This window comes from Castor canadensis, chromosome 11 (genome assembly GCF_047511655.1).
Source record: "Castor canadensis chromosome 11, mCasCan1.hap1v2, whole genome shotgun sequence".
NCBI lineage: Eukaryota > Metazoa > Chordata > Mammalia > Rodentia > Castoridae > Castor > Castor canadensis.
The window spans coordinates 113112060-113124216 of record NC_133396.1 but is presented as its reverse complement, the minus strand read 5'-3'; the positions used below and the strand labels follow the sequence as shown (position 1 = coordinate 113124216).

The window sequence follows — 12157 nt, the reverse complement described above, 5'->3', positions numbered from 1 at the left end:
GACAATTGTTGCTAATCTCACAGACAAGATCTCTGCTATCCTCAAATTTATAGATGAATCAAATGTGGGTGTATAAAATTTCAAGTGGTTGTATTTTAAGCTCTGTTGGTTTTTTGAGAAGTTAATTTGTTAGATACTAAATGAGTAGATACTGAAGATAAATATCTTAAAATTTCAGAATTAGAAAAAAAAAGAACGTGGGAAAACCAGGTAGTCCAGCCTTTCCTTCTTGCAAATAAACAGTTAAAATGCCGCATGTAAAAATGTCATTGATTGTTTTAAAAGACATGAAGTTTTAGAATTAGAAAAGACCAATGTAGTTTGCATGTCATCTGCAAATGCTGACTGATTTGCAGTGACCATGAGCACCATGGTGATATGAGTGGTTTGTCTGGGCAGAGGGGAAAGGCGTGTTGCCAATGATGGTAAATACTAATGGCTGCCCTGTAGGTCAATGTTGTAAATTTTAAGCACAAAAATATTCAAGTGGTCACCTAGAGTGACAACTGTTGAAACTCAGGTTCTGTTTCTTTGTCTTCACAAGCACTGCACCATCGTTTTTCTGATCTACTCAGGACAGTACTATGCAGTTCAGCAGAGGTTGTGGATAACCTGTACTCTAAAAAGCAATAGTGATCTGAACCATCAAACTTACTCTCAAAGCAAATGCTGGGAGCTGAGTCCACACCGGTAGACTGCTGACTTCATAATGGGAGCTCCCAAAGTAACATCTGTGTTACTTTAGAATACAATGTTTACAAAAGCATGAGTAAGAAAAATGAACTAATTTGAAGCTTACAAGTATATTATCAAAACAAGAGCAGTCACTGCTCAGTTGTTTTGAACTGGGAAAAAATATGTGTCATGGAAGACATTTTATCTTTGACTTTTTTTTTAGTCTGTAGTCTGCACTCAGTGAAAATAAAAGACCAAATTTTAGAAGCTATATCATTGCTTTGTTATTTTCTACAGACAACGCACCCCTTAGCATCTACCTGTGAGCAGACAGCTCCCAATGCTCCCTGCTCGTACACTGCTGATGACATCTGCCCAGGTATGTGACAAACCTGATTCTCTATAATCCTCCTTATTTTGTACTGCAAATATCATGCAAGATTATTCAACTTTCCAATGCCATTCCTGGAAAAAGCTATGTAAATAATTATATAACCAAATGAACAATGAGCGGGGTTTCCTTACTATTCAATTATTTTCCCTTTTACTTATATTCCAATGTATGTTTGTTTATTTTTCTTATAACTCTGGCTAGGACCTGACAAACAATGTTAGATAGAAACAGCAGCCCTGAAAATTCATGCTCCCAATTTTAAAAGAGAAAAAATATATATATATGTATATATATATGTATGTGTGTATATATATATGTATGTGTATATATATATATGCATGTGTGTATTATATATATATATAATATATATATATATATTTTTTTTTAGGAAGGACCAAGGACTTTTAGTAGTTGAGATAAGGATAGCTATACAGAGAGTTGACGCGCATTGATTTCCTGTACATGTGTGTTACTTTCTAAATTAATTTTTCTTGAACTAACCTTTTCTCTAGTTCCTGGTCCCCTTCTCCTATTGGCTTCAGTTGCTTTTAAGGTATCTGCTTTAGTTTCTCTGTGTTGAGGGCAACAAATGTTAGCTAATTTTTTAGGTGTCTTACCTATCCTCACTCCTCCCTTGTGTGCTCTTGCTTTTATCATGTGCTCAAAGTCCAATCCCCTTGTTGTGTTTGCCCTTGATCTAATGGCCACATGTGAGGGCGAACATATGATTTTTGGACTTTTGGGCCAGGCTAACCAAAAAAAGAACATTTTTAATATTCTACCATTAAGAATGTTTGCTTAAAAATTCAACTGAAAGTCCATTATCAGATTAAGGAAACAATTATCAATTCCTATTTGTCAAAAATTATTTTTTAACTAATGACTATGTTAATCAGCTTTCCATCATTATAACAAATATGTGAGATAATCAATTTATAAAGAGAAAAGGTTCATTTTGGCTCACGGCATACAGCAGGACTTTTTATTTTTGCTGTAATACTCTTAGATTTTTAATGTGGGAGGTCAGCCCATATACATTAACTGCTATAACCTGCATGTTTACAATTATTTTGATTACCTCAATTTGTATTTTCCATTTATCCTTCCTTCTTCTATTTGTTATTTGCTAATTTTTATTTATCAACCTACCTCTTCAACTTGCCTTCTTTTGCATTGCAGATTGAGCCTGTGCTTCTGTTTTCATTTCAAACCTAATCCTTTACTGGTTTGGAAGCTACATAACCTGTTTCTTTTATTTTGATAGCATCCCTGGAAATTTTTAACATGCTGCAATGAACCTAAACCTAATCAATATCTAACTCTCCATAACACTACCAAGATATCACAATCCACAAGCTTCATCCACCATTTCCTCCACTTCCCCAGGCTGCTGTAATTTTAGTTTGGGGATGATTTTTAAAACCACAAATCAGTGATGTTATTCTATCATACAGTGGTTTTTCCTTTGCATTTACCAATCTAGTTACCATTTTTCCTAATATTTCCTTTTTGATCCCAGTTCTTCTTAAAATAATCTTCCTTCTGCTTGAAGTGCATCCTTTAAAAATGTCTTTAGTTGGGATTCATTACTGATAAACCTCTTTGCTATTATGTGCCAGAATCCATTTTTATTTTGTGTTTGCTTTTGAAAGACAGATTTTCTGATAATTTTAGATTTACATTTATTTTCTTTCAGCATCATAAAGATTATGTTTCACTGGCTTCTTACTTAGCTCATTGTTATTAAGAAGTATAAATATAATTTACACTCATGTATAGGTTATCTAACTTTCTCTATGCCTGTGTTTAAGAATTTGTGTTTATCTTGTTCATCACATAATTTTCCCATGTGTCTCTGTATAGATTTCTTATTTGGCCTGAGTTAGATTATACTTCTTCTACCACAAGACTCATCTTCTTACTAATTCTAAAATAGTCTCAAGCATTATATCTCTGAATATTATCTATCTTCCTTTCTCTTTTCCTTCTGAAATTCAATTAGGTTGATAACATCATCTTAGTTCTTCATACTTTCCTTCCATTTGTCTGTCTGTACTAATGATATCTTCAGCTACATCTAAACTATTTATTTCAACCATTAAGCCTTGCATGCATGTGTATATACATAAACATAGAAATTTTATCTATACATTATATACTTCTGGATATATATATATATATATCCAGAAATTTTGTTCAGATTATTTTTATATATGCTGTACCATTTCCTTAGTAGTCTTGCTTTTTTTTACTCATACTTTTATTTCTCATTCTAGGGTCTTAAATATATTACATATGCTTCTTTTAATTCTATATTCAATTGTTCTATTAGTTGACATCTTTATGGATTTGATCCTCTAGTGTGTTGTTTCTACTGACCTTCATTCACAATGCCTTGTCTTGCAAATTGCTTTTTTATTTTTATACTGCAAATCTTTGGAACTTTCCTGTGTGATATTTTAAGACCTAGGTTAAAATATTTCTCCATTTGTGATTTATTATATATTTTTCATAAGCATGGAAAGTTTTACCAATCTGGGAACACTAGAAACTAAATTATTTGCTGAACTTTATATACCATTCATGTGGCATAACTCCAAACTCCAAAATAAAGTGAATAAGAGAATATTGATAAGATTTCTGAAATAAGAGTTATATTTTATTCTTTAGGTGTTTTCACCCCTAAAGAATATTGTAGACATTTGCAGTGACTTCTGTGAGTGTGTTTTCCTGGGAATTGAACCCAGAGCCTACTGCCTGCCAATCAAGTGCACTGACACCCAACTGTACCCTCTGCCCTGTGGAGACATTTTTGATTAGGAAATATGATGAGCACTTACTGGGTAATTGTTAGATACTTTGCAATATACCAGACAGTCTAGTACAACAAAAGTTCATACATCTTATAGATGAAAAAATTGTTTTAAATAATTTGATCCTAGCATATGACCTCTTTAAGATCTAAACCTAAGGATTTTTTTTTCAGTTTCAAAGTATCCTGATTCTTTTCTAGGAATGAATCTTTCAGAGTTATAATCTTATTTTGTTCAGAACTTTGCCAAGAGTCAGCCACCAGTTTGGGAACCATTGTCAATGGAAATGCTACTTGTAGAGTCAGAGCTACCTTATAATACACCGTGCACCAGCTTTGGTCACAGCTAGCTGTTACTCTCACACTGAGTCAGAACATAAATCAAGCACCTGACTATTTTCTTAGTCTTCCAGTACCTTTATAACTTGCATCAGTAAGCATATGTTCATCTATTATAATTTACTTTTATTTCTTATTTACATTTTAGAGCATTTAAAAAATTTTATAAGTTGTGCTGTGAACAATAGAAAAAAAAGGTGTTATTTCTGACAGGTTGTAAACCACTGGGGTACCCCTTCAAGGGTCCCAAATTTCTATTGGTAATTCAGACTCTGCTTCCCACCTGGAGACTAACAGCCCAAACCACAATTCTCAGTCATTAAGAGTGACAGAATCATTGGACTTCTTTCCTGTTTTACTTTTCTTTCTTGCCAAGTCAGCATGTATTTCAGTAGATTTTTTTTTAACAAAAATATTTAATTTAGGATTTACCTTTGTAAGTGGAGTGGCACCACTTAACTTTCTCAATTCCACTTTTTGATCCAAAGATTTGCCTTGGGTCAAAACTGAATGCACGTAAAAGCACTTCACAAGATATAAAGTCTTAAGTAAATGCCAGCACTTGGTAGCCATCTTGTGTCCATAACTATTTACGTAGGGATCTACAAGACAAGACCTTTAAATATAAAAAAAATACAAGTTTATTAAGTTGTATGAATCACTATTCAATGATTTCACAGCCTGAGCTTGTTCCCTCTTCCCTATCACCCTTCAATCTTATGCCAAGTACTGAATATATAAGCAAGGGAAACAACTGATTGTCAAAATGTTTTTGAGGACAAACAGTTTACGTCATGTTAGCTAAAGTTCTTCAGTCTGGCAACAAGATCATCAAATAATTTTGAGAAGATTAGATTTTTTTCAGATTATTGAAAATTCTCTGGCCATAAGGATCAGAGTTGTCCACCCGGTCCCTTTCCAGACTAAGTAATTATTGTCTGCCTCTGGCCTGGTTCCTCATCCATTGTCATTCCTGCTGCCCGAAGTGCCACTTGCTTATGCTCACCTCATCAAATGCATCTTGTATAGTTGAACAATTATCACCTTCTGGAGTGGAGGGAGTTCAGGGCCTTCAGAGGCAGGACAGAATGAGTCATGATCTGTTCTTTATAGTTAGAAAGAGACTTTGGTGTCTCATGTATCCATCTGTCCAACATGTGACATGAGATATTTTCAATGATTACAAAAGGGTCTCTTGATGGACTTGTAATCTTGGCAAACAGATACCACTGCATGCACAGGGAGGGGAATGTTCCAGAATCACATTACGGACAAAAGGAACACAGATGCCCACAGCTCTGCATAAAAGAGTACACAGCACAGGTGAATTCTAAAAGGTGTGGTGGAAGAGACAGACTTTGCCAAAGAATTTGATGGGCAAGGTTCAGCAGTCAAAAGGATTGACATATATAAGGAAGAGCACAAAGATAGAGATTGGTAGGTGTATGAGGACGGACAGCTTTAGAGACCATAGAGACTATTACATTCTGATATTTTTCAGAAGGAAACTAAGGACAAAGTGATAAAGTAGCTTGCCCAAATTTTCAGAGTGAAGTATGGACAAAACTGAGTCAAGAACTCAGGCTCCAGATGATGTTGTGGGTATGCCATCTCCCACATAGTTACCAAAGTGGCAGCTTTTGCAGACTCAGAGCTCTGAAATAGATTACTCCACTTCATTTTTAATCCATCAAATACCACATCAGCTCCTTCCAATTGATGGCATTCCCACTCCTAGCTTGCATCCCTCGGCAAAACTCTTGGCACTCTCTTCCAGGATGATGGGTGGGCCAGGAACTCACATAATGGCTGGAAAGACTCTGGAATTAAAGAATACTTTTAACCAATTCATAGTTGCTGCTGAAGAGCCTCAAAGATTTGGCTGCTCTCCTGGAAAATTTGGTAACTAGTCCTGTGAGCCTGACTTCACTGATTGCATATCTAGCTATTGGCCAATAAATTAGACCACCATTCTTGAAGCTGGTCAGTTTTCCATATGAGTAGTACACAAATTCTGAAAAACAGACTCGAGAATGCGTCACTGTCTATAAGTGAGGGTGCTTGGCAACCCAAGGGTAAATTTGAGAAGGGGATCTTCCCGGTTCCAAATTAACTACATGAAGGCCCAAGATGAGAGTCGCATCCAGGGACTGTCCAGCAGACAAAGGGGGAAGATTTGTGAGCTACACTGCTCACAGCAGAGGTGAATGTCACAAATGTGATTCTGAGCATAAGTCAGGTACAAAAGAGAACAGGCCTTACCATGCCTTTTATATAAAGTTTATACAACTGGCAAGGCAAATCTTTGTTAATAATAGTTGGGGGATGGGGTTGGTTTTCATTGCTGGAGTTACTGGTTATGAGGGACACAAGAGGATTTCCAGCGTTCTCATAAGATCGTATGTCATAAAATCTGTGTTCTGGTTACATGGAGGATCATAAAACTTTGTCAAGTTGTAACCATGATTTTCTCACTTATTTGCACACATTATATCTCAATCAAATATTCTCCATAACAGTAATAATTAGGAGGGGGTGTCCTAGTATAAAATCTTACTAAGAAGGAGAATATGCTGTAAGTAATATGATTATTTCAAATTCTTAGCTTCAATTTTATCTCTTTAATGTTTTTGATAATAAGATTAGCGAACAAAAGAGGAAAAAGAAGAAAAAAATGTAGCCTATATTATAATAAGGGTCTGGACTATGTGACAAGAGCACACATATGTACTCTGTAATGGAGTACCCAAGAGTTTTTTTTTCTTTGAGGGGCAGGCAGGGAACTGTGGATTAAATCCAGGGCTTCACACATGCTAGGCAATTGACTCTACCACTTGAACGACTCCCCCAGCCCTTTTGCTTTTATTTTGTTTTCAGTAAGTCTCTTATTAACTTTTTCCTGACTTGTCTTGAAATTGAGATCCTCCTGCCTCCACCTGTCAAGTAGCTGGGATTATAGGCATTTGCTTCAAACACATGAAGCAGAGAGGACTACTATAGAGAATTCTCAGCCAGTGACGCTCAGCATGGAGTCTAATAGGAAAGTGACTCTCCTCACAAAAAGAAGTTAACAGTTAACATTCTCTCCCTGTATCTGCAGGGTGTCAGCGAAGACAAGGCAAAAAAGAAGGGAGCATGGAGAGCTCAGATGGGAACAGAGTGCTAGGGCCAAAGAAGGGGAGTCTGTCAGGTAACTGATGTTCTGATCCCTTAGTGGACCAAGAAAGTTCTTAGCAGCTCAGTGATACTGACTCTGTGAGAGGAAACTTTCAAAAAATGTCTGTGTAGAGAGTAAGTCAGTTTTCTACAGTGATTAGTATTTGACCTGCACCACACAAGACACATAGCAGTGTATTACCATCCATTTGACTGGGTTCCACACTAAAAATGTGGCAGAAATTAAACAGAATTTTCACTCTCATTGAGCTAGCAATTCTAGTGTGTGTTAGAGGTGAATATGTAACATGTCACAGGGTAATAAATGCTGTAGTTAAACCAGGTAAGGGGGGGTCAGAAAGTACTGGAGGGCTTTGATATTCGGTATACAGGAATGATAGAAGCTCTCACCACTGAGATCATGCATGAAGAGAGATTCAAAGGAAACAAGGAAGTCCAGCAATGGTGACATATACATGGAATCCCAGCACTTAGGAGGTTGAAGCAGGATCGTGAGTTTGGGGCCAGCCTGGGCTACAAATCATGACCCTGTCCCATAAATAAACAAAAATCCCCAAAGGACAACAATAATGACAACAAACAGAGTAAATAAGAAAGTGACATATGTAGGTATTTAAGAGAAGAATGTGCCAGGTCAAGGAAAGAGGAAGTACAAACGTCCGAGACAAGGATGTGTTTTGGCAGTAAGTGTCATCAGATTAGTAAGAGGAGTTTGGAGGCAGCAGGAGCCAGATCACAAGGGCCCTTGTGGCCATTATTAGGGATCAGCCAAGTACAAGGGGAAACCAGGCTTTAAGAAGTAAGGGGCATAGTGCCACTGATTTGTAGAGACTCATGCTGGCTAGTAGCCTGAGCATATTCATAGAGGAGCAAGTGCAGAGGCAGGGAGACCCATTGGAAAGTGATTGCCTTATTCCAGTGGAGGGACCATATGTAACAGAAAGGCAGCACAGGGAGGGGCCAGTGGGGGGAGTACAGGCTGGCCACACTCTAGGTGTGTTTTGAAGGCACAGTTTATACAATATTTTGAAGGGTTAGATATAGGATTCAAGAAAGAAGAATCAAGGAAGACACTAAAGTTTTTGGCCAAATCAGCTTTTAGAGTTTGGCCAAAGGCCTGGACTCATATACGATGCCAAACTTTAGAAAAGGAAAAGAAAATAAGAAACCTTGCACACAGATCAAATACAGATTGACTTATGGTTTTCTATAAAAAGTAGGAGTTTTTCTTTTATATTCTCTCTCTCTCTCTCTCTCTCTCTCTCTGTGTGTGTGTGTGTGTGTGTGTGTATACATATGGATTGTCAACCTAAATAACAACCAGAGAGATTTTTCCAAAGAATAATGGTGTTTATTTGGGAACAGCAGAATACTGTAATGGGAGAACACATGTCACAGTAAACTATGGGTTTGGTCAAGGAAGAGAAGGCAAGAGGAACTTTTCAAAGGGGAACTATGGAGGATTACAGAAAATATATTGAGACAGTAATCCTTGGCTACAAGGATTAATAGCAAAGGTAGCAGTCATCTGAGGAAGAGTAGACAGTTGCTGGGCGGATGCCCTTGACAAAGTGTGTATGTGTAAGGTTGTGGTGGCCTTTGTGCAAGCCCATGGATCTGGAAGTCGTCTGTGAATAGTTCCCATTATTAGGCATGTATGCTTGAGATTTCTTCCATCACAACCTTTTGCATTATTTACTTAGATTTTGGTTAGGCCTTTGCGAAAGGAAATCCATTTTGATCTTAAGAATTTTCACAGTGTTAGAGATAATAATCTGTTTTACTTTATAGACCTATAAGTATTCCTAAATTATAGAGGTTTCATTCCACATTATAGTTATAATAATTCTCAATACATCTCTCTCTGTATCCTTAACTTTCTCAATTTAAGATAATCCCTGAGAGCTGTTATTTGTACATATATAAATGGGGTATTTCTAAGTAGAAATGACCCCCAAAACTTGATCAGCTAATATTCATCAAGAGCCTGCTATGTGTTAGAAGCTGTTTTGAACATAGGGCAGCTGGACATGGTCTCTGCTGTAGTAGAGTAGGTTGGAGTCTGCTGAGGGTAAAACAAAGCAAGATATCCTCCTTATCACCCCACAATTTGTGTGATGTAGTATAGTGTGAACAGACAGACCCATGTTCAAGTACTGGGTCTATTGTTTTCAGTGGATGACCTTACATAATTGATTTAAGCCCTCTAAGCCTCATTATCTCCTGTGTAAGATGAGGGCACTAATTCTACCTGAGCAAATAATTGTAATGCCTAAAAGAGATAAACCACATGAAGCCCCTAAGAGGTTTTGTGTAGATAAGGGGAACAGTAAGTGCAGCAATCATTTGGAGGTCTGTTATAAGAAAGTGAGGTGTTACATGAATATGTAAACCTACTTTCACATAGTCCTCTAACTATGCAAATACTATGTCAAGTTACAATAATGTCACCATGTTAATTTGTGCACTTACAACCCTCCTCACTCACCTCGGCCTTAGAGCCTCTATCCAGGGGCACTTATCTCATCTTCTGATCCCTTCTACTACTAGTTCACTATTTCAACTAGTGCACTCCTTGTCTGCAGTTCAACCAAGTTGAGTGTTCAAAAAGAAAACAAACCAGAACTATTCTTTGAAACACACACACACACACACACACACACACATCTAATTTGGGGATAAGATTTAGTTGTTAATAAAAGGGAGCTATTAGCACAGTAGGGTGTTCATTCAATGCTTCGCTGAATGTGAACTTACCTCATGCATCCTCTTCTGTGTACCAAACCTGGCAAGTGGACCATTTTCTGTGACATTTACTTATCTCTGGTAATGACCTTGTTTTACACAATTTCCAAGGTGAACAGACACCATCTCTACCTTCCAACACTTCTACCCTCTACAAACAAACAAAAAGTGTTGAGGAAACATATCTAGCAGAAAATGATAGTTCATTTGTGGAAAAAAAAGTTTTTCCTTATAAATGTTATTCTCAAGTTAGGACTTTTAACAATAAAATATCATTTTCCAATGAGAGGAAATGTTCACAGAATCTCTGAAATTCAGAGGACATGACATATTTATTATGAATTCTTCATTTTGTAAATGAAGAAAGTGAATATGATAGGGTTTGAATATCATCTACCAAGTTCCAGAGTCAACCAGTTTATACATCTTGAAAGTTAGGGACCAAAGTATTCACTTCAAGTTTTCTTCAAAGAGTGGACTCACATCAAAAGGAAGAAAGCTTGTTAAATGCTTACCTTGCATTGTTTTTATCTTTTACACATTGAGTCCTGGAGAAGTTGAATGGGGAACAGGTTGGTAAGCTGGCAAAGAAGAATGGATGCATTTGGCTTAAGTCTTTCACTGGGATCATATCTACCTAAAACCCAGTTATAAATTCTGGCAATATGAAGAAACCTGATTGGCCAACAAGCTGAAAACCAGGTTCTCCCATCCAGCCTCTCTCAGCAATGAAGGCGCATTTTGACTTCTAGCTGTCATTTCTACCCCTCCCATATTTGCAAGGAAAGGAAGGGATTCCATTTATTGGGTTTTCTGCAATCACATCACTTTGGTACATTTAAGGTTAGGTTAGCCTACTAATTTTAATATTAATAACAACTCTTACCAAAAGGTTGTATGTTTATTAGGACAGAGCAAGGCACCCTTATAATGTATACTATTTCTACTAGGAGTGCAAAGCCTGTGGGCAGATTTCTGAATATGTCAGAGAAGTCATTCCAGCAGAAGGTCCAAATATCACATCTATGATTTGTGTGTGTGTGTGTGCAGTACTGGGACTTGAACTCAGGGTCCACACCTTGAGCCACTCCACCAGCCCTATTTTTTGTTTTTGTTTGTGAAGGGTTTTTTTGAGATAGGGAATCACAAACTATTTGCCTGAGCTGGCTTCAAACCATGAGCCTCCTGATCTCTGCTTCCTGAGTAGCTAGGATTACAGGCGTGAGCCACCAGTGTCCGGCACATCTATAAATTTTTCAGAGCCCTGGCAGAGACTTTCCAGGATATGTGCATGGGAGATCAAGAGGTGGAAAGGGAGAAAAGGTCAGAGAGTGCATAGACGAACATTGTTGATGATGCTTGTTGAAGAGAGTAAGAGAGACTATACAAGAAGAACTGCTATGGGAGTTCTACAGCAGAAAACAGAGACTGAGTTCATCTCTGAATAAAACAAAGACAGAGAGGATTGAGTCAGTAGATAGAACATGACTGAGAGAAAGTATCAAGAGTAGTGGGACTCTTGCCAAAATGACTTCAGAGAATTTTCCCTTATGGCAGGCAGAAGTGAAAAGCTATCAAAGAGGAGGGATGAAGAATTTGATCAGATGTTGAAGATAGTCAAACATACTAAGAATAGGGAATTTTTGCTAAACTGGCTCAGCAGGATTCCCACTAAAACTGGACCAAGCTGAAGGTTGAGACCTAATCAGAAGGAGGTCTCAGAGGAGCTGGATTCATGTTTGATGAAGCAGAGTCATTGTCAGGACCCAGGCAAAATGTATTCAATAAGGTTTCTTTGAGAGATTGACTTCTGGACTGAGATTGACTTTCATCAGCATCTTGGAGAGTCATTCATTCAATATTTTTCTTTCACTAAAGAATGTTTATATAGTGAACACTTTCTTTGTGCCCTGTACTTGGTACTGGGGACACAATAGTCATTGTGACAGGCATACTCCAACACTTTTGGGAAGACGGTGAAATGGAGAGACACACAACTGTGGCATCTTAGACAA

General features: G+C 37.4%; 1 long non-coding RNA gene across 1 annotated transcript; it reads right to left on the bottom strand.

Moving 5' to 3' along the window:
- Positions 1-1466: 1466 nt before the first annotated feature.
- LOC141413933 (uncharacterized) lies at positions 1467-10888 on the bottom strand. Its single transcript, XR_012438970.1, has 3 exons — positions 10155-10888; positions 5227-6040; positions 1467-4836 (listed from the first exon to the last, which is right to left on the bottom strand). It is a non-coding gene; the product is annotated as an uncharacterized lncRNA (long non-coding RNA).
- Between the last annotated feature and the right edge of the window lie 1269 nt (positions 10889-12157).